Below are 22,361 nucleotides of genomic sequence, written 5' to 3'. Positions count from 1 at the left end.
CTGCCTCTTCTGAGACTGGTCACAGGCAACCTTGTAGCTTTTTCTGTGCTTAGAGTTGAAGCTCTAGGGGACAGGTACTAAAGGTTGGGACACATATGGGTTCTCTCTCCTTTGAGATCAGTCTCTGGCCACAGAGAATCCTCCCCAAAACAAGCCATTTCCAAGGCTGGGATTCTCTATTTTGTATTCTAGGCTTCATCTTGGAAGAGCCACTTCTTGTAGCCATTGCTGTCTTATGCTTACTGGGATCTCCTTTGTCCAGTTCACCTGGCTCCATGGGGAGCCAACCAGCTGTTATCTCTGCTGCTGAAGCAGAGATCATGATTGACCATCATCTCATCTGTGCCCACCCCTCAGCCTGTACTTGCATAGTTGTTGGACTGGGTTGTCGCATTGCTGGGGCCCCAGTGACTCCCCCCAAGTTCCAGCTCTCCTCTTCCATGTTCCTGCTGTATAACAAGAACTTTCTGCTTGTGACAGCCAGCTCCAGCTGCCCCTGAAAATAAAATTCCTGTTTCTGCCTGCTAATCTGTGGGCGGGAGGGACCTCATTGTGCCACCTGGTTACCACGGATCTGTCATCAACTACCCTTACTGTACACGGTAGTGGAAGAATCCCCCATCCCTGCCTTGGAACCAAGACCTCTAATCTAGCAGAATCTCAGCATTTAGGGGTGGGAGAGAATATGACGGGCCGCCCCCTTGTTTTCTCCTGGCCACATCCACCCCTTGGTTCCTAGATCACATTTTGGCACCCATGGTTCACAGGAAGAGAGCTGTAGACTGCAGTTGTGGTAGCTAGAGACTTCATCTCATAGCACAGGTGGCTTATGTTGAGTCGTACTAAGAACCTAAGATAGTACTGTTGTAGAAAATCTGTTCAAGGAAGTCCTATTTCCTTCCTGTGTTGTATGGCTTTATAAGGCCCTTAAAACATCCTGCATGAGAACCTGTGGCATAACCTGATCTTGTAATTTTGTAGGGCAGCCTCTGGAGAAGTCTACACTCATTTGTTCTCCTATTCCAGGCTCAAAAAGCACCCCAAATTGCCTTGTCTGCTGCCTTTGCTAATCAAAGAGTCATGGTTAATGTCAAATGGAGGAAGGAGTCATTGTTAAATGGGGGAAGCATAGGCTAGAGGTAGTGATGACCTTGTTCTAGCCACTGCCTATGATGTGTTTGGTCTTGGTAGCCTAGCTTTTGAAACCATCACAATCACACTTGTGTGTAGGACAATTCTAGAATAGGACCTGGGAAAACCCATGAAAATGACCCCACCTTTCCAATTAGGTTGTGTTATTCCCCCCTAAAGTAATGTTTTAGGACTATTCCAGGGGAGCCACGTGGGGTTAAGGCTGTAGTTCTTCTGGGATGGGTGTTAAAGACCAGTTTGAAGCCTCTAGGGTTAAATTCATATTCAAATATCCTGTTCACTGTCTTTATTCTGGAGCTTGGGAATGTGTTCCCACACTGCAGATCTCAGAACTTTCCATTTTCGTGGATCTAGAGCCTCAGACCTTTGGTCCCGATCAGGTTGTACTGGCTGAGGTCTACCCCATTGCCTGTTTCATTTCCGTATTCTACAGTCACCATGGAATGTTCCTGAAACCCTAATTGAAGTGGACACTTGGAGTTATAGGATCATGGTGGCTTGGACTACAATCCTCTCAGAGATTCCCTGTTAATCAACACATGGACAACTTCTCCAATGGCTACGTTATGGCTGTCACATCAAGGGTCCCCAAGCACCTTTGTGACAAACCAAAATAGGTCCGAGCTCATGAGATGATTGCCATGAATTTGAAAATACACAAGCAGAAACGATGCAAGAATACACAGGGATAGTTAACCCCCTGTGAGTTTAGGAAACAAGCTGTGAGCTTCATCTTTTTTCTTTTTCTCTCCTACTAAAAAGCCAAAGCACAAATAGCTGATTTTGGAAGTAAGTCTCTATCTAGAGGAGAACTTTGGATCAAGGCTGTTGTTTTGAAGTCCACCTTTCTTGCTTTGCCCCTTTACTTCAAGGGAGTGCTTGTCTCCTGGCCTCGCTGGGCTCAATCCTGTGCCAAGAACAGAGAGTAAGGATGTAACCAGAGTCTGGCCTTCATGAGTGGAAGGAGGGGACCTGATCTGGACCTTTTTGCTTGTGCTCCCCTCTGAAGGCCCTTTCTTGGCTCTTGGATGCAACCCTGGTGGCTGCTGTGTCCGAGATGGTCCTGTGATTTTGAACGTGTTTCTCTGGGTCTGCCATTCATTGGGGATGGTGAACATAAGAGCCTAGAGGCCCCTAGGGGCCCTGCGGCCTCTGGCACCATGGCACCTGAGGGCCTGGCCATCTGGGTCGACTGAAAGGCCCCGACGCTGAGTGACCTGCTGCCCCAGAGCCTGGGACTACACTTGTGGTCATAAAGACGTATGGGCACTCTCGGTCCCCAGTAGGCCCAAGAGTTTGTGGAGGTGCTCGCCTAGGGACCCTGTACTCTAGAGGCCTTAATCCACTCACATGGTCCCAAGCCTTGCCCAGATGGCCTCCTCTCTGAACCTGATTGGTGTTCCTGTAGGCTTTGGTTTGCCATTTACTTTTGTTCCACTTGTTTCCATGGTTCCCACTGTCCGTGTTTACGGAAATTCTAGACTGGCTCAAGCCTGAAAGAGCAGCAACTTGAACCTGATGTTGAGACTGTTTCTTGTTGGTCCCTCCCATGATCCTGTTTCCATAGAGTCACTTCCCTAGAGCAGAAGGGCTCTTATCAGAGATCACCATCAGCCAGTAAAGACCTGGGTAGAAGCCTCAAGAAGCTCTTTGAACAGATACACTCTCTGAAACAGGCTTTGAGACAATGCCAGTGGTAACTTCTGACCAGTGTTAGGATTTTTGGCAACGTTGTAGTGAATCTTTTTTGTTTGGGTGTTCTGTGCCACTGACTTTAGATCTGAAAGGAAGTTTAAAGGAAGGAAGACCTGTAATAAACAATGTCTAATAGGGGAGGTAAAATGACAACCCTCCTCTTACTCACAGTCTTGCTTAAGTCATTCCCCCCGCCTCTTCAACCCTTCTGAGCCACAGGTGACCAGGCCTGCTCATGTGGTAGGCTACCACATCTCTTGGCTTGGAAGTTTCTGAGGTTTTGAGCTGGGTGTCATCAGGACCTTATTTGAGGTCTGGGTTCCCCCTCCCCCCAAGAACCTGGGGAGGAAACAGCAATGTAAAAGCTGCATTTGGGGCCGAGGATTCTGGTTAACGGGTTGGATCTGTGGGATCTGGAAATCCTGACAGTTTGTAATAACATGGTCTTTGGTGCTTTCAGTTGAAAAAGCAAAGACTGCTTATGAGGTAGTAGATGCGAAATGTCTGTAAGACCCGAGTACCTCTTGGGAGTTCTTAATTAATCCTTTACAATCTGGGTGTCTAAGATAAAGTTGACCAATCTCTCGCCAATAGCCCTGCTCATTCTGCCAGTCCTCATGGGAGCAATTATGTAACACGGAAGTGATAGAAAAGAGTTAACACTGGTAAGATGTTGGTCAAAGAGTACAAAGTTGGTTTTGTGAGAGAAATCCAGAAAATCTAGTAAACAGCATGATGAGTATCATTAACAGAGTCTTAACCACCAAGTGCTACCTCCAAGAAGGCTTAAAAAATATATATATTATATATAATATGCATATTATATATAACATATAAATTACATTATAATTATAATAATCATATATGATATAACTATATTATATTATAATATATATATTCCTATAGGAGACAAGTTTGGACTTCTGGCCAAAATGGAGTAACCAGGTTTTACCTTCCCACCTGGAACCATTAACTGTATAAAACAAGAATTTTCAGACCCTTTATCAAGAGCACAAGAATGTGACCCTAAGGTAGGGGAAGTTAGAGGGAAAATAAATAAGGTTTATTGGAGTGGCAATATTCCTGCCAAAGCAGATCTTAGAGCAGGGCATATCACTGGGTATAAAGTCCTTCTTTCCATAAGAAGGGATTAATTTCTCTAGAGGATCTAACAGTCCTGTTTATCTACCTAATCATAAATCTACTGTAGTCAAAAGTCTACTATCAGCATCAAGAGAAATAGATCAACCGAACAGCCCAGAAATAGACCCACACATTAGAGGTGTGGGTCTAGATTTTTTTTTTTTTTAAGTTACAAAGGCAATTCAAGGGAGAAAGGCTAGTTTTTGCAACAGATGTTGCTGGGACAGTGGAAGGTCCATATGCAAGAGAAAAACCTGATTTATACCTCACAGCATATATAAAAATAAGTTGACTGGATTGTAGATCTCAGTATAAAATTATAACTTCTAGAAGAAAACATCAAGAAACAAATCCTATTTTATCAAAACTGCTCTTGAGAAGATAATCGGAAAATGAAAAGCTGCGATATTAGGGGAAAACACTTGCCAGTCCTATCTGGCAAAGGACTGGTGTCAAGCCTGTATAAAGAACTCTTCAAGAACAATAAGAAAACACCATTTAAACTAACAATCACTAATTAGTGATTTACCCAAGGCTTCCTGAAGTCATTCCAGTCTCATTTGTTCTGATCTTCTGTTCTAGACTTAAGAAGGAGCCGGTCTTCCGTTCTAGACTTAAGGAGCCGGTCTTCCGTTCTAGACTTAAGGACTGCTTCGTGGGATTAGTTTCCAGCCTCATAAAATGGAAATTAAAAGGTGTAGACATTTCTCAGGCCCTGCATAGCAACTTAAATTCCTGAGGCTTACACTCTGTCTAGGCCAAGTCTGGAACAGAAATGCCCTTGCCCACGAGGCCCCATCGAGAATGCTAAAACTCTTTGGCGTGACCTTTGCTCTGGAAATGACCATACTAGGGGCTAATGAGTACCCTGTGGTTACAGCCAGATGGTAGTCTTCTAAATTAAGATTTCTGAATTAATGGAGCAATGGGATGGCCCATTGACAGCACGATCTTAAGTGTGTTTTGGGGGAGGGGCTGTAGAGCAAGGAGAGGTTCAGGCTCTAGAGTTCCTAGCGTCTTTGGCCTTAAATCCAGTGCACCTGATACATAAATTGGGTGAACTTGATGGTCTACATTAAATCCTTAGGTCTCACCATTGCAAGAGCCAAGACCATCATTCAGTAGGACGCAGTGCAAACTATCCAAGCAAAATATGTCTCTGGAGCTTTTTCCTCAAGGTTTTACCTCTTATAAAATGTGACACAATAGGTAATTTTGAACTTAACCAATTCATGAGTCTTCCATGCCTTGTTCCTTCCCCTTATGTTGTCCCAAGGAGGAAAAGCTTTGAGCTGCCCCCTTAGAGAGGAAACCCTAAGAAGATCGCTGTACATAAACCTCACGCCTAGGACTGAGAGTAATTCTAGGCTCAGAAATTCAGAGTTAGAGATTTTTGAATTCTTACTCCCAAATTTGGATAGCTGAGATAGATCTACCTCCCTCTTGTGTTTCCAGACAGGGCCATCAGCACAGAAGTATTGCAATAAGCTGGAATCCCAAGGTCAGAGCAGCAGGTGACTAGCAGAACTGTGCATCTAAAACCCAGTTTTAGTTGTTCCAGGTGGGAAGGTAAACATGGTCCGTGTATTAAATTGAATAATCTGGTAGCTTTCACTGCCTAAGCTGCTCACCTTTTATACATTGAGAACAAAGGAGGAGAGAGTTATACACTTCCTGACTATTAGTGGTATTTAAGAGCATGAGAGAAGAAATAAACTCCTTGTTCAAATCATTTGTACCAAAACTGCAAATGACAGCAAATATGTACAAATCGGGAAATACATATTTTCACATAAGGAAAAACTTTAGATCTACCTATGGTCATAATTGTAAAATCTGGTGCTTGCAAGGATAGGAGTGATGTAGAGAGCATCTCCTATGAGTGAATATGGGGAAGTGTGTTTGCCCTTAGGGAAAGGGGGAGGGCACCTGGGTGGCTCCATCAGTTTAAGTCTCAGACTCTTGATTTTTGGCTCAGGACATGATCTCGGGGTCCTGGGATTGAGCCCCTAGACAGGCTTTGCGCTCAGCAGCATCTGCTTGGGATTCTCCCTCTCCCTCTGCCCCTCCTTTCTCTCTCTCTCTCTCAAATAAAAAAAAAAAATCTTAAAAGGGGGAGGGTGGGTGGAGGGTAGCAGATCTCACTGCACTTTGAAATGGACACTAGCATCTGCGGTTCTGTGCCTCCTTCTCCAAACTCATGTGGTCAGATATCCCTTCTGTGTCACAAGTCCCCAAGACCACACCCAGTTTCAAGGGTGCACTAGGCTACTCACAGGACTTTCCACACGGTTGGACTCATGGTTGTTTGTCACAGTGAAAGGAGGCAAAGCATAATCAGCAAAGAGAGGGCACAAAGGGGAGACAAAGTCTGGAGGAGACTAGGTACAAGCCTCCAAGAGCTCCTTCCAGTACAGTCACGCAGGAGGTGTGTAATGGCATTCCATAAATTAAGAACACATTAAGTGAACCTCTATCAAGAAAGCTCATCAAATGCTTAGGGCCCAGGGTTTTTTACTGGGGGCTGGACACGGACACCCTCTGCGTAGCACCTACCCAAATTCCAGACTCCTGGGGAAAAAAAGCATATGTTCCATATATCCCATGCTTGGGTGTTTGCCCAGGAAAGAATGGCTCACAGGGCCTGATGTTAGACTGGCTTGCAAGGCTGACCACTGGCTGTTCTCGGAGAACCTGAGTTTTGGGAGTACCTGCCAGTCCTTCTCAGGATGGCTGTCCCGGAACTGCTGTTAGCTCTCTCTTCTGGACACTTCCTTTTGGCTGTATTGGCCACTTCCCTCTCTTGTCTTTGGAGTCCTGCTGCTGAGATAATCCATCCACTGTGAAAGTTCTGGGGATAATAACCTTACTTCATGTGAGACTCTAGACTTGACCAATGGTAGAAATCCAACAGGACCCCATAGTCCATTTCTAGGGTCAGGATGATGGCCTTTAACTTCAAAGTTGTTAAGGAGATGCCTCCCAAATCCCTTCTCTAGGTCATGGTCAACTTCACCATGAAGTTCTGCTGGGGGGAATGGGCTCTTCCAAGTCATGCTATGTGATCTGAAGTGGCATAAAATAGCTTGGGCAGAACTCTCTCTAGTTCTAGTGAAGCATTGTGTGGGTAGCAGAGCCTGCATGAGTCAGGTAAAGGTGGGTGGGGCCAATAAATGAGCATGAAACCTGGAATCATCAGCCACTTGGTCATTCAGTGAGTTAATCCTGTGGTATGATGGTTGGTCAAGACGCATTTTGCTTGGGTGCCTGGGTGGCTCAGTGGGTTAAGGCCTCTGCCTTCAGCTCAGGTCATGATCCTGGGGTTCTGGGATCTAGCCCTGCATCGGGCTCTCTGCTCAGCGGGAGCCTGCTTCCCTCTCTCTCTGTCTCTGCCTGCCTCTCTGCCCACTTGTGATCTGTCTGTCAAATAAATAAATAAATTTTTTACATGGTAAAAAAAAAAAAAAAGACGCATTTTGCTCATCTTGGGGGAAAGGCTGAACGAGATGTGACCTTGAAAGTGAGAATGACAAGAGCAGAAACATTGCATTCAACCGGCAATCACTTGGCAGTTGAAGCATCTTTTTAAGGACTAGGTGTTGAGAATCTGGCCTCCTAATAAGTCAACTTGAATGTGCTCCTCATCTGCAATTTCTTTGGACGTCTCTGAGGAGATCAGATTTAGATGACAGAACAAATGGTCCGCACCGTCTGGAATTCTTCAATCTCAGGAAGTCTTCTAGAGATGGTAGAACTTTCCAGAAAGAGGGGAGGTAGACCTCACTTAAAGAATGATAGCCTTTGATTTGTGTGTTAATGGGAGGAGACAGAAGGAACAGAAGCAAGATAACCTTAGAAGATGACAAGGATTTCAGATTCTGGTCGGTTCTGCATGAATGGAGTAGAATGAACTCTGCTGGAATATTCCCTGAGGCCACAGAACCAAGTTCCTAGGCATGGAGCCCTGCTGGACCTACCCTTGACTTCAGAGGGGGGAACAGAGACTTAGGCAAAACCTCCAGGATCTCCTCCTATCGTGTGGAGTCTGGAGATTGTCTTAAGTGCCCCCAGGAATAGACTGTGCTAGAAGTAAAATGCAGCTCTGGCCCTCTCCCCAGAGCCCTTCATAGAGTGGGTCAGTGCAAAGGCAGACTGACCCTACTGCTCCCAAAGGGGCCTGGACAGGATCTCCTCCCTGGAGGGTCAACATCCTTGACACCACCTTCTCCCAAAGAGGGTAAGTTTCTTGAAGGGACACCTGTATTACTTTAATGGGTGGAATTGTCTATATGTCCTTGGGGATCTGATTTCTGAACCATGCTTCTGTGCAGCAAAGCTTTCATCTTGGCTAATCTGCAAGGGCCCTTTGAGTCCTAGTTTCTTCAGTGAGTGATGTCCTGTCCTTGGTCCAGAAGGCTGACCTCAAGCTGCCCTAGGTGTTGTAGGAGACTGCTCATGTTTTCTCCTCCTCTTACTAGTGCACACATGATGGGTATTGAATCCTGCCAATTGAATGGCCTTTCTCTCTCTCCCCTTAGAGTTGTGCCTGGAGATGTAATCGTGTTGGATGACCACCCTCAAGCATGGGTGTGTTGAGGGAACCAACAACAGGTATTGGCATCCCTCTGCCAGTTCTAGGGCTTCTTTGCCGCCTTCTTCCTCTCCGAACCCAGAGGTTAGGGGAAGTAACCAGTGGCCTGGGGCCTGATGTGGAGCTGCGACCCTAGGAGCTGAAGTCCTAAAGGGCTGGTATAGAGGAAAGGGACTAAATACCCCAGCCGTTGTGCTTGGGGTGCACACCCAATGGGAGGTTCCAGAAGCTGATGGAAAGCCATCAGCTGCTTCTCTTGCCCCCTCTCCTCCAGAAAAATACAAACAGGTGATCCTATCAGGGCCTAGACAGAGTAGGGATCTTAGGAGGCAAATCAAATAATCACACCAGCTCCTACCTTGCTCTCACCCTGTTTCTTGGCCCGTGTTGAGCTGTGATGAGGATTGGCAGTGTCTGTGTCCAGGGCTGCATTGGCCTCACTACCACTGGAGCACTCTGCCCCTGGGTGGCCACTGCCTCTTTGGGCCTCTTCCAGTTTTCTCCTGTCCAACCTGGTCATAAGGAGATGGTCTCCACGCAGGGGTCCCCACTGCTGTCCTTTCCAAACTTACCACCACACAGTAGAGGCGGCTACTCCTCTCTGCTTCTGTTTCTCAGAGCAGCAGGAACAGTGACCATCACCTTCCATTCCACACCTGTGTTCCCTGCCGACCAGGTTCATTTTTAAAATGTCGGTGTGTAGTAAGTTTTGGTTCTTAATTTTCATGGGAACGTAGTTCTCTGGCTGTGGCTCTCCATTCAGTGGAAGCCGCAGGTAAGGGGCTGCGAAGGGTCTGTGGCTCCAAGGCTGGTGACAGGGGAGGGATCTGAACTCTCAATCCTGCAGTGGCTTCTTATGAGCTAGAGCAGGAATCCTCTGCATCTTGGGAATAGGTTCAGTTCCTGTAGCATGCGCTAGTGGGCGAGGCAGGAGCTCATGCTGGGTCCCCGCCCCCTGCTGGGTCCTGGAGTGGTTCCATGCACAGCAAGCACCCCATCTTCTCAGAGGATGGACCTCAGGTGGCTTGGGGTGCACATGGGGAGGACCAGAGGTGCCTTAACACAGGACTCGTGACTGCAGGGGTATAAATAGTCCAGCTCCTCCTCCCTGCTGTGAGGCCAACTTGAGGTGATTGGCGCAGTCTCCAGGGCTGGCCTGTAGATCCAAGTCAGTGACACTGTGTGCACTTGGCTCAAAACTATGACCTTGCATGCTGCCTTGCCTTCCTGGACCCCCTGCTTCCTGGCTTCCCAGCTGGTGGGTCCTTAACCACTTCCTAAGAGCTTTTACCTAAACTTTAGAGTGGACCCTACGGCAGTAGGCAACTTCCGTTGCTCACGTGGTCGTCTTGCTTGGTGTTCAGCCCTGTGGAAGTTAAGTTGGGGGTAGCTGTAACTACCGGACTCCATTTCCTGAGCTTTAAAATGGGCTCCCAAGACTTGAGGCAGAGATGGGGCTCAAATTTGGATTGATCTAGAATGCACAGTTAAGAGCAGACTCTGGCATCTACCAGCACAGTGTGATGGGGCTAAGAAGGAACCAGAAGTGAGGACCATGGGCAGAATGACTAACGAGGATGCCTGTAGTCCTACCTGTGGATGCCCCCCCAGGCTAGAACCGGGCATGGCTTCTGAGTCTACAAACCCCTACCAGGTAGTTAAAGACCTGCAAAAATAACCCTTCCGTGAACCAGGGGAGACTTCTCTGCGTTTAGGAAGGAAAGCCTGGGATAAACTCTTAAACAGATCCTTGAAAAGAATGCCAGTCTTAACCTAAGGGTGACCTGTAGGATTGTGGTGATACGCAAGTACATTCACACCATGAAACTTCATTGAGCTCTGTGCCTATGGGTGCTCTGCTCTGTACACGTGTGAAAACTTTGAGTAAAGAAAAGATATGTGGCTGTATATGTGTATCCTGACTTAGTGGGAGTATAGCCCACAGTCCCATCATGGCATTATTGCTAAAATAGGATCCAGGACTCCTAATCCTGGAGCAGGGAGTAAGACCGAGATCACCCACCTCTTCCTCATGCCATGGACCCATGCTTTGCAACTGCCTTTACTTCCGGGGTCAGCAGACTTAGGCATTCCCTCCCTTCTCCCCTAAGTGTTTTTCTGTCCCATATAGATAGTCTCTGTTCTTCACGGAAGAGATTAAGAGGTTGGGGACCTTGCTGAGTACATAGCAGCCGCCCCTCCTCACCTCGGGGGTCGGGGGCGGAATCTTTCCCATTTCTCTCGAACCATCTCCTCCCAGGTAGGCAGACGCCTGGCTCTGTTCTCAGCCATAGCATCTGTTAGTGAGGCCATAAATCAGGCTAAGATGGGGTCAGGCCCCATCAAATTGCTGATGGCATTAGGCTAACACGTAGGGAGTGGGGTGTTTATATTAGTTTTGGCTCTTGAATTGAAGGAAGAATGCTGGCACTTAGCATCGTGATAAAGTCGGCACCAACACATTCCGGGTCAGCAATTACGTTTCCAAGATGCCTTGAAAGGAGCTGGGGCAGACCCTCCCGGGGCCCATGGGGGCCACCTGAGCAGACCAGCCCTGGGGTGGGCTGTGAATGAGGCGTGGCCCTGATAGAGAGGGGCTGGGCTGAACGGGGGCTGGCGTGAAGACTGGGCGTAACGCTGTTGCTGGTGTTTTACTGGAAATAGACCCACTATGATCACTTCTGAACTCCACCCTCCCTGCCCTGCCAGTCCCCTCGGAGTGGATCAGTTGGGCTGAGCAACTGCTTATTGGAAGACCTAGGAGTTAGGCATGAAAGCAGTTCATAGGGAACAGCGGGTGGTGCTGGTGTGCGTTGGAGAGCCTGTCGTGATGCACATCCAATTTGGTCTCAACAAACCCAACGGGAGCTCCAGAGCAGAGACAGCCCATTAGAGTGTCACTTGGCACTCCTGAAATGGCCAGGCTCTGGGACCCCTGCTCTGCCAGGGAAGACCGGTACAACAGCATGAGTACTGTGATGTATCCCAAGGCCCTACATCTCCGTGCTTTCCTACAACCGAATACACCTTCTTTCTTGAAGGGGATCCAAGAAGCCTACCTCTAGGGCTGCCGCATGGGGATTTTCCTGCCCATCCCTCCCCTTTCAAGAACTCCAGTCCTTTGGAGAATCTGGCTGATGTATCCAGATCATGCCCCCATTTTAACCCCACCCTTGCAGAACACACATCTGTGGCTCTTCTGGAACCCTGTACGCCTTATTGGCAGGCATAATCTGAGCGAAACTTCAGTCCCCTACTCGGGCAGCCGTGTCCCCTTTTGTAGCTCTTCTAGAGCCAAAAGTCTGAAAGGGTCTGGAACTATGTATCTAGTAAAGCATTGATGTCTCCAAGTGTCTGTTTTGAAGTCCCCCCCCCCCAACCGCCAAAAAAAAATGACCTTATTTAACCTACTCAGTCTGGGCAAAAGGGCATCCCAACTCTGAAATCCCAGCTATGAGGTCTGGGAAAAGAATGCTTCCTTTTACTGATGGATAGACGTTCAGGGAGGTGAAGCCGCACAGCTGAAGTCACAAGGCTAGTAAGGGAAAGCAGAGCGAAGCCCACATTTGCCCGACCCTAAGCCCTCTCCTTCTTCCAGGTAGACCTCACACCGCTGGGAACTCACCCTCTTTGGGGGCTCAGCCGATTAGAGTGTGGCTGAGAAAACCGTCCTTCGTAAAAGCTCTAAATCAGACACATATTGCTTTGATGCCAGGAGATGGACAGGAATTGCTTAGTTTCTAAGTTTGTTTCCTCAGCTGTAAAATGGGGATAAGGAGCTTGCCTCAGTCCATGCATCCTAGATGGACCGGCAAAATGTGACCCCCCCCCCATCAGTGGCTTTCCCCCTTCCTCAAACAGAGTTGTCCCCAACGGAAGGGATGTGCCGATAGAAAATCTCTTTCCACCCTGGGCCTCAGGTGTTCTCAGCTCTAGTGCTTGCTAGCAAAGCCGGGGGGACTTTGGGCCAGCTCAGACCCCAGAACAGAGGGAGATCCTAATGTGGGGCTCAATCCCAGGACCTCGAGATCATGATCCCCCCATATATTAATGTTCCTACAACACAGGGAACTTACTGTCTTTGAGATGAAGTTAGTCCATCCCGATGCTGTGAGATTATGAACCAGTCACATCCCTCTCCCCACTCTAGGATTCTGTGGTCCTATCTATAAAGAGTGTGTGCTGGCTTATTGGGGCAGGTTTTTTGTTGGTAACAGTAGGTGGTGGTGAGTGGACTCTGCATTGAAAAGCACAGAAGAGGGCTCTGTCCATGGTCCAGAACACGTGATAAGGATGGGCAAGGAGATGGCCCAGAGGGTACCAGGCGATGGGGCTGGAGATGTCCAGCCAGGCCCATGGTTACATTTGAAAGATGCAGATGTGACTCTTGAGCCATGGAAGTGGGAGGCCAGCTCAATGCCCCATCCTGGGATCAGGAACAAGACGGAGCTGGGCAGGCCAGGAAGCTGGCAGCTGTGACGATCGCCTACAGGCAGAGCGGGTGCCACTCCCTGGCTCTGCCTCTGAACTGCTAGGACCCCTTAGGTGAACCGCTTATGTCCATTTTACAGATCAGAAAAAAAGGGTCTCTGAGATAAGGTTACTCAGCTCGGAGCACTCAGGAGACTCTGCATCCAGCACACAGGACACTTGGGAAATGGTCTTACCACGACTGCTGCTGTCTGTGACCATGACGTCAGAGGTGCCCCTGGGAGGTGTCACAGGTCATAGTTCCTGGGAAACAGACTGAGGTGAAGTTTATTGAGTGGATGTCTTTGGGATCATCTGATCTTCCCTTATGGAAGGGGAGAAACACAGGTGCAGCTTGAACCCAGTGCAGCAGCATTGGCTGACCCCATGGAAAGTGCCGGAGTTAGAATGATCCCTCAGGTGTGTGTTGGGGATGGTCTGGCCAGGCCTTCCTACCCTGCCCCGGGGTACCCCTGGCTGTGGCTGTGGGCTACATAGGTAGGGCAGGACCTGCAGATAGACAGCTTCCTACAGCCAAGGATCCAAGCAGTGTGTCCTGAGAAAATACACGGAACTGGGTGGTGGGACAGGGAGAGCTTCCTGGAAGAGGAGGCATCTGGGCTAAGTTCTAAAGATCCTATGATAAAGACTTGCCAGGTGAGAGATACTAGGGGAAAAGGAACATGTAGACAAACAGAACAGGTGAAGGGTAGAGAAGGATGGGAATGGAGACAGGCACGGGAGCCGCTGCTGTCCTTGGACAAATCAAGTGTCCGCCCGTGATATCTCTGCTACTCTGGGAATATTCTTCCCCTAAGAAAAATATTAGCTTAGAAAATGAGTGCATGGCTCATTTCTTCTTCGCATTCCAGTCCCAGGAAGCCTTCCTGAGGAGGGGACTTTGAGCTAATGACTCTTCTCTCTAAAATGGTAGCCCCTGCTGCACTCCATCCCATACCCTGCCTTGCATCCCATCTTTCACTGCCTTTCCCCTGAGAGAGAAAGCTTTCCCTAGGCAGTGACTGAGCACCTACTTTGGATCCTCTGCAGCCCCAGCTCTCAGAGCAGCATGCACACTGGGCTGTGTTCAAGGGCTCTCCCCAGTAAAGAGACTGGGGAGAAGTAAGAGCCAGGGAAAACAGATGCTGACCTCCTGTGCAAGGGTCCTGGGGCAGAGCTTGTTCAGAAGACCCAGTACCTCCTGGCGCCTTGCTGGGTGCACTGACTCCTGGCGTGACCATCCTGGAGTGGGCAGAGGGTCCCTCTTCCCAGAGCCCTGGAGAGATGGGTCTCATCTGCTGCAGCGGGTCTCTATCAGCCTGTCTCTAGGCCACATGGCACCTTAAGCCATCCCAGGTGTGGACTGGGCCAGACTCCCCAGAGAAGGCCCTTTTAGAGGTCTCTCTCACCACAGCCTGCCTTGAAGTCTCACACCTTCCTGGGCAGGATGTTCCTTTATTGCAAAGCCCCCCAGCTGATTGTTCTCAGGACCCAGCCCTTTGATGGTTTTATTGTCCCTAAATTCACACCAGTCCCCAATAACTTCAGAGCAGGTAGAGAATGCAGAGCAGGGAGGGTGCTGGGAGCGAATAGCCCAGGATCAAGGCAGGAGATTACAATCTATAAATCTACAGGGAACAGGCTTGCCTCTGAAGGCTTCCACGTGTGGGGCAGGGCTGGGCCCTGCAATCTCCGGCCCAGGATGCCAGGGCTAAGTGAATCAAGGTGGTCCCCCATGTCCCGGGGCCCCTGAGTGCACCTGCTTCTGCCGGCTGGTCCATGCAGCTCTGCTCAGCAGTGACCGATTCTAGGACCTCATGTCCTTGGAGGCTGAACCCACAAGGCTTCAGAGTGGACTTTACACAGACCAGCTCCTGCTAGGTCACCTTGGTCCAGGACCCCAAATGGAAACAATGATCCGGGTCCAAGTTTCAGTCTTGCTGCCTACTGTCACATTTCCCCACTCCATCCTTCCTGGGATGACCTCCAGATTAAGGGGTTAATGAGAGGACCACCCCCCAAGCAACTAGGATTTATCCTACCTGGAAACTCCTGAGTGAGGTCTTCAAATGAACCCCAGGAATGTTTTGAGGAGGGAGGAATCTCCCCAGCTTGGTATTTAACCACCAAGCCCGGTCTTTCATTGGCTGGCAGGATCTTTCTGGGTGTTAACATTCAGCACTTCTGAATGGTTGCGTGTGATCATAGTATGCTCCCGTGGCTGGAGAAAGCATCCGGGCAGAGATGAAGGTGGGTTTGAGGTTGGAGCGGGGGGTGGGGGTGAGGGGGCAGGCGTAAGCCTGACAACCATGTGACAGGAGCTGTCCACTGAACTTGCAAGTGAACTTCAAGATGGGCTAGAAGGCAGCATGTAAGCCACATGTGCCGCATTTGGAAACTGTGTTTGGAGGGTTTGTGTAGGGTTCCAGATCTACACATGCCAGTTTGTGCTTGGACTTGCTTGGCTGTCTGGGGTAACCCAGCCAATAAATACCGAAGCAATGTCCTGGCATTCTTTGGTCCTGGCATGTAGATCTAAGAGTTCTAGGTCTCTAGGCTTCAAGAAGCAGCCATAACTTGCCTAACCCACTCGTGTGTAGCCCTTCTTCGTCACGGTGATGGTCCTACTTGGCCTCCAGAGATAGCCAAGAAAATATCAAAGATGGTGGCCTGCAGCTGATTGGAAGAACAGGAAACCCATTAAGCCAGTAGTAGGAGCCAAGAGCACCCCAAGCCAGGCGAGCAGAGAAGGGAGGGGGTAAGATGCCACAGAACTTGGTGTCAGGATACAGCAGGAAGGTCAAATGTGACTAGGGGAGAGCGGTGGCAGATGCCCTGAGAAGGGATCAGAGGGGCTGGGCTATGACGGACTTTGCATAGGTCAGAGAAGGGAGTTGAGCTTTTATTCTTAGGCCAATAGAAAATAAAAATGTTAAGAAAGGAGTCTTTGAAATGGTACTCTATCGCCATGGATGAAGCCCACTGCTTTCCTTTCTTCTATTCTCTCTAGAACAATCAGTAGGAAGGAGGTAGGCAGATTCAGGATATATTTTGAGAGTATGACCTGCCTGAGGGGTGGGATATGAGAAGAGGAACTTCATAAGGTAGAATTCTCTGATCACCCTGTGTTCATCTGGTGTCTCAGAAAATAGATGCAGAGATGCAGATAAAAGGCAGTCACTTATTTGGGGCCAGTCCTAGCGAGAGGCTGGAGCTGGCTTTACTTCCTGGCTGTGCCCGGCGGTGACACATGAGTAGCTGAAATTGGTTGAGTTGGAAGTATTTATACCACCAAATGCCATAAGTCAGAGAGCGGGGGGGGGGGGGATAACCATTTACCAGTCCCCCCACTGATAACACCCTGGAAAGATAAGAGGGGGAAAAGCAAAATCTGGCAGGTTTAGACTCCACCCGCAAAGTGGATCTGACAGAGTATCAGCCAATTCAGTGGGGGGCGCTCAAGAACAAAGATCACCCAGGGGTGGGAATTGTCCTGGGTCCTTGCCGGGGGCTCCGTTCCTCCGGGGATGCAGACCCTGTTGGCTACCCACCTTTCAGCAGCTGAATTAAGAGCTCTGGAGAGGAGGGCTACGAAGTGCACAGCCATGCCGATTCCCTGTGCACATGTGAGGGGGGGTGTCCGTTTTCTCCAGTTGAGACCCACCCAGATCTAGTAGGTCCTGCTCTCTGACAGATGCACAGCAAACCCCATTTCCGTGTCTCCACGTCCTACCTGCACCAGCTTGGTTTCACTTCCAGCCCGTTCAGCTCATTATTCTTGCTTTGTGGCCTCCAGTGGGAGTTTGGCCAGTGGGGGGCAGAAGATCAGAAGATCAGGATTCTACTGATTCTAACAGTAGAATCTTAGTGCCTGTAGTTCCCTCTAGGGAGATGTTTGCCCCAGATAGTAACGTGGCTTACTGCCTCCAGTCTTTCCCCATGCTACCTTTTTATGAGACCTTTTCTAGCATATTTTTATATTGGCCGTCCTACCCCCTAACCTCCATCCGTGTTTCTGCTCCATTTTTCTTCACGCTGGTCCCTGACATTGTCTTTGTCTTTGGTCTCCTCCAGAACGGGGCATAGAGCTTAGACTATGCGCTCCATGAGGACTGGCATTGTGTTATGTGTGCTTCTGGCTCCGTCCCAGCACCTAAAATGATACCTGGTGCCTTTGTCTTCTGTCTCCTCCAGGACGGAACGTAGAGCTTGGACTATGCGCTCCATGAGGACTGGCGTTGTGTTATGTGTGCTGATGGCTCCATCCCAGCACCTAAAATGTTCAACTCTGTGATTCAGAGGGGACCCTGTATGAAAGGCACCCTGGATTTGTGCTGTGTACACCCATGTGGCCCAATATGGTGGCTCCATCAGTAAGGCCCTGGGCTGGGGTGGGGAGATGCAGAGGAGTTTAAGGGCGTTGGGCTTCTCCCAGCAGTAGCTGGTGACTAGGGAGGGACAGAGCTGGCAACAGGGCCTAGATAGAACCAAGGAGACACAATCTGAGGTCAAGAGGGAGAAGAAACAGCCTGGTTCTCCCTTCTCTCTGCTCCAGTTGGATGAACCCAAACCCGAGCTGCTGGCAAGGAGTCTAGGAAACAGTCTGCAGCAGTCTCTGTACGCACAGCTGAGCCGAGGGAAGGGCAAGTAGGTAATGACCAGCAAGATGGTCCTGGCCTTGAACACAGCAGGTATTCAAGTATTTGAAGACTGGCATCTTCTGATTCAAGATTGGCATCTTCTCCTTGAATCTTTCTGGTTCAAGGAGAAACAGAATGGAGCAGACCCTAAGGGATGTTGGGGAGGCCAATGTGGGCACAGGGAGATGGACCATTGCCCTGATCAGTCTTCTGACTCCTACCAGGACCAAACATTCAGTTCTCTACCATAGGTTTCATGCTTGAGTAGATCTATTTCTAGTGGCCAAAAGAGTCTTGATGAGAACAGTCTGATTTCAGAAAAGTAGTCCTTGGCAGGAAACGCTCTTGCTCAGTAACCTTCTGTGGCTCCCCATTAGCTTCAGAATCAAGTCCATCCTTTTGCTGCTGGGCCTCATATATAGGCTAAAGTGTTCTTCTCTTTCACTTCTGCCTGGTGTAGCTCCTGGCAGGATGATCTGCTTAGACCTTGTATCCATAAGCTATCGCTGTGTCAAACTTACTCCAAGACTTTGTGGCCTAAAAAGCCAGGTTTCTTTCTTTTTTTTTTTTTTTTTTAAGATTTTATTTATTTGACAGAGATCACAAGTAGGCAGAGAGGCAGGCAGAGAGTGAGGGGGAAGCAGGCTCCCTGCTGGGCAGAGAGCTGGATGTGGGGCTCGATCCCAGGACTTTGAGATCATGACCTGAGCTGAAGGCAGAGGCTTAACCCACTGAGCCACCCAGGTGCCCCAAAAGCCAGGTTTCTTATTGCTATTGAGTCTAGGGCTCTACCGGGTAGGTATTTTGATCTCAGCGGGGCTCACTCATCCCTGGCCAGCTGGTGTTGGGGAGGCAGCCCTCGGCCTTCTCATGTAGTATTTGGGGGATCAACCAGCTATGGACTGATCTAGAATGGCCTTGGCTGGGAGAACTGGGCCACATGAACAGTCATTCTCCAGGAGGCTAGCTTGGGTTCATTTGAATGACAGTTTTCTGTGCTCTTCCCTTTAGCTAGAGTCTGTAGTGGTGGGTGCCATGGTGTGCCACCTAGATATCATCCTTTCTGGATGGACCTCTTTCCCCCAGGTTCTGTGGGTCTGGGGTGTGGATGGTCACAGATCAGTGGTTCTCTGGGAACTGCCTTCTGAGAAGGAAGAACAAAGCTGGGTGAAGCTTCTGCCTTAGCAACTAGCATTCCCTGGTGAGAACATGAAGGGTAAAAGCTTCTCTCTCCTTGCTCTGCTTGAAACTGGGGTGGCCTTTGAGTTCTCCCAAGGGTCTCGATGGGGTCTCTTAGTCTTCGCCGCTGCTGTATTACAGCTCAATTTCTCCCAGAAGCACCCCTGCTGCCTCCCCAGTTCCCAGGTGCTATCCCTGCAGATTCTCCCCAGTAAACCACCTGCAACAAATCCTGGGAGGGTCCACCGATGACATGGGTCTTTACTGTGAATCAGCTGAAGAGTCTGACCCACATCCTTAACGCTTACCTTATGCCACAGGTTGCACACAACCAGCTCTCCGGGGGGAAAGTGGAGTATGGCTTGCCAGCTTCCATGATGTAAATACCCCCACCATGACCAATGGCAAATGAGCATTTTGAAGTCCTTGAATGTGGCATTGGGGAGGGATGTGCAAAATGGGCTCCCGGGTCATGAGAAGCTGACTCCAGGAACCCACAGAGACACCACACCGGAAAACCGAAAGGGTCTGGAAGCAATGCCTGCCCTTACCATATACAGTGAACTTGGTTCTGCTACTACTCTTTCTAAAGCTTCTGATGGGTTTAGGACTTCCTCTGAATGCATGCATTTCAAACCAAGTCCTGCTTGAGAAAGCAAGCAGCAGCTGGATGCTGGAAGGAGGGTGATCTCTTAATTCAGGAGGTGGGGAGAAAAGGAGTACAGAGAAGCCTTTTTTTCCCATTGAGGGGAGCCTGGGTGGCTCAGTTGGTTAGGCATCCAAGTCTTGATCTCAGCTCAGGACTTGATTTCCATGTCCTGAGTTCAGGCCCCTTATTGGGCTCCAGCCTACTTAAAATTAAATAAACATCAAAAGGCTTGCAAAGCTTCTCTTCGTATAGTTAGTTCCCCCCAAATACTCTATTTAAATCTTCAAAGAAATTTTTAATTTTTTGTAGTTGACATACCATTTTCAGGTATACTACGTCTGACAAGTTACCTGGGGCTCATAAGTGTCGCCACTGTCTGTCACTGTAGAACACAATTACGGTACCATTGACTATATTCCCCATGCTGTGCCTTTTATTCCTGTGACTTATTCACTCCAGAACAGGAAGCCTGTACTCCCACTACCTTTCACCCATTTCTTCCATCTTCCCACCCCCTCCTCTTTGGCAACCTTCAGTTCTCCACTTAAGGGTCTGATTCTACTTTTTGTTTGTTCATTCGTCTTTTAGATTTGGCATGAGTGAATTCATCTTTCAGTCAGCATGATACTCTCTAGGTCCAACCGCATAGTTGAGAGTGGCACAATCCCATCCTTTTCATGGCTGTGTAATATTCCACAATCTGTGTGTACCACATCTTCCTCATCTGTTCATCTATCGGTGAATATTTAGGCTGCTTCCATATCTTGGCTATTGTAAATAATGCTGCAATAGACCTAGGGGTGCCTATTTTTTTGAATTAGTATTTTTGTTTGGGTAAATAACCAATTTTGAATTATTGGATTATATGGTATTTGTATTTTTAATTGGGAAGACCTCCCCCCCCCATACCATTCTCCACAGTGGCCGTACCAGTTTGCATTCCCACCAACAGTGCCCGAGGGTTCCTTTTTCTCTACATCCTCACATTTATCATATCCTGAGAAGTTTTTGCAAGTGGGGGGAGACTATTAGGCAGTTCCCCAGGAAAATGTTTTTTAGTGGGGTTTATACCGAGAAAAGCCAAGTCCTTCCCTCTTCCAGCGCTCCTACTGCCCTCCCCTGCCCCCTCCCTGTCCCCATCCAAATAAAGCTGGTGGGTTCTTCTGACACCATGGATTATACAGTCAAGCCTGGCATTCGTTGGATAAATAAACCAACGAATTGGTTTCACCCGTTAATTTCCTGGCGTTAGTTCATGTCACTTCCCTCAAGATGGCCAACACAAAGCCGCTGAGAGCCTTGGATTCGAATCCATGGCAGGCACGCTGTTTGGCTTGTGCCATCAGGAATCATGGACATTCAGTCCCGGAGCTGGGGCTTCTTGTGACCAAAGGCCACTGGAGCTGGATGACATTCCCACACAGCAGTGACCTGGTGGAGCAAATCCGGAAGCGCTTTCCAGAACATATAGGATCCTGACAGGAAGCCAGACTCCCTCTCCCCCGCCAAAGAATGGTGGTGGTGGACATTTGGCTATTATGGTCCCAGAGTCGTTTTGGAAACCAGCACTGACCCATGGCACGTGGTCCAATCGGAGCAGCACCTCTGGCACAAGGAAGAGATCGGGTCCCGAGCCCACCACGTCCCTCCTGCAAACTCAGCACTCACGTTGGCTCTTCCCACTGGCTGGAAATGGCGGTCTGGGGAAGTTTCTCTCCTCCAGGGCATCTGAGCCGCCCCTATCTCTTTGAAGATTATAGGGCTTTAGCATGCCTTTAAAGTGAATTTTTCCCCCTGTGTTTTATTATAATTAATGGCCAAAAAACTCTTCTCTCTTTTTTTCCCCTCCCTTTATCTCTTAAATATGTTTCTTTCCTCTTAAAAAACGTAATATTTCTTTTAACCCAGGATATGGATGAACCTGTCCCTAGCAGGGCAGACCCAGCTTCATCTGTCAACTTGATTATGCAAAGCCTCTGTTTTCAGCTGGCATCTGAGGTGGATTTCAAAGCCATGACTCATGTGCACTTCCAGACTTAGGACCTGGAGAGCAAACCCTCCACGGTGCGCTCTCTGCACGGGCCTGGCTCTTCGAGAGAAGGTCCTCCAAAGCCCCTGCTGGCTAAATGACTCCCAAAACGTGGTGAGCGTGCGTGCGTGCATGCGTTGACACAGCCCATGGGACAGCTCTGCCAACCTGAGCTGGCTGTTCCGGTTTCTTCTCGTCCATGCGAGACACGCATCTGCAATCGCTCAGATAACTAGTTGAGAAATCATCAGATAAATGTGCAAAGATGGAGGTAATAGGCAGGAGATTGTTTCCACTTTTTTCCTAAATGCCTAATGGTCTGTGCGCACAGCAGAATGATACATAGATGTCTTCTAAGTACAAAATTGCAAAAATTCGCAAGTTCCCCGGCACTGGAGAATTCATTGTGGGAGGCTGTCCTCTGTGTTCTAGGACGTTTAGCGACATCCCTGACCCCCCTACCCACCCATGCCAGCAGTGCCCTCCAGGTGTGATGACCAAAAATGTCCTCAAGTATTGCCAAATGCCCCCCAAGGCAAATTCACCACAGTTAGGAACACGTGTTCTTCAAAAGGTATATGCCGATTTGCAAGAAGTGAATTCTCCCAGGGAGGAGTCGTCAAGAGGGGATTTTACTAATTGTGTTTTTAAAATGTGTGTTGCTTTGGCGACGGGGAGGGGGAAACACCTGAATGTGAAATTAATCTTAGGCACTTTGGTTTAATAAGCAGGTAGAATTGATCAACTAGAGGTCGGGTTTTCAAAATCTAGTGGACTCATGAAGGCAGTGTTTAGGGCGTTAAGTGTTCCGAA

The sequence above is a fragment of the Mustela putorius genome, unplaced genomic scaffold (assembly GCF_011764305.1).
Source record: "Mustela putorius furo isolate JIRA1106 unplaced genomic scaffold, ASM1176430v1.1 tig00537248_pilon_pilon_pilon, whole genome shotgun sequence".
In the NCBI taxonomy this organism is placed as follows: Eukaryota; Metazoa; Chordata; class Mammalia; order Carnivora; family Mustelidae; genus Mustela; species Mustela putorius.
The sequence above is the reverse complement of the archived record's forward strand: the minus strand, read 5'-3'. Positions refer to the sequence as shown.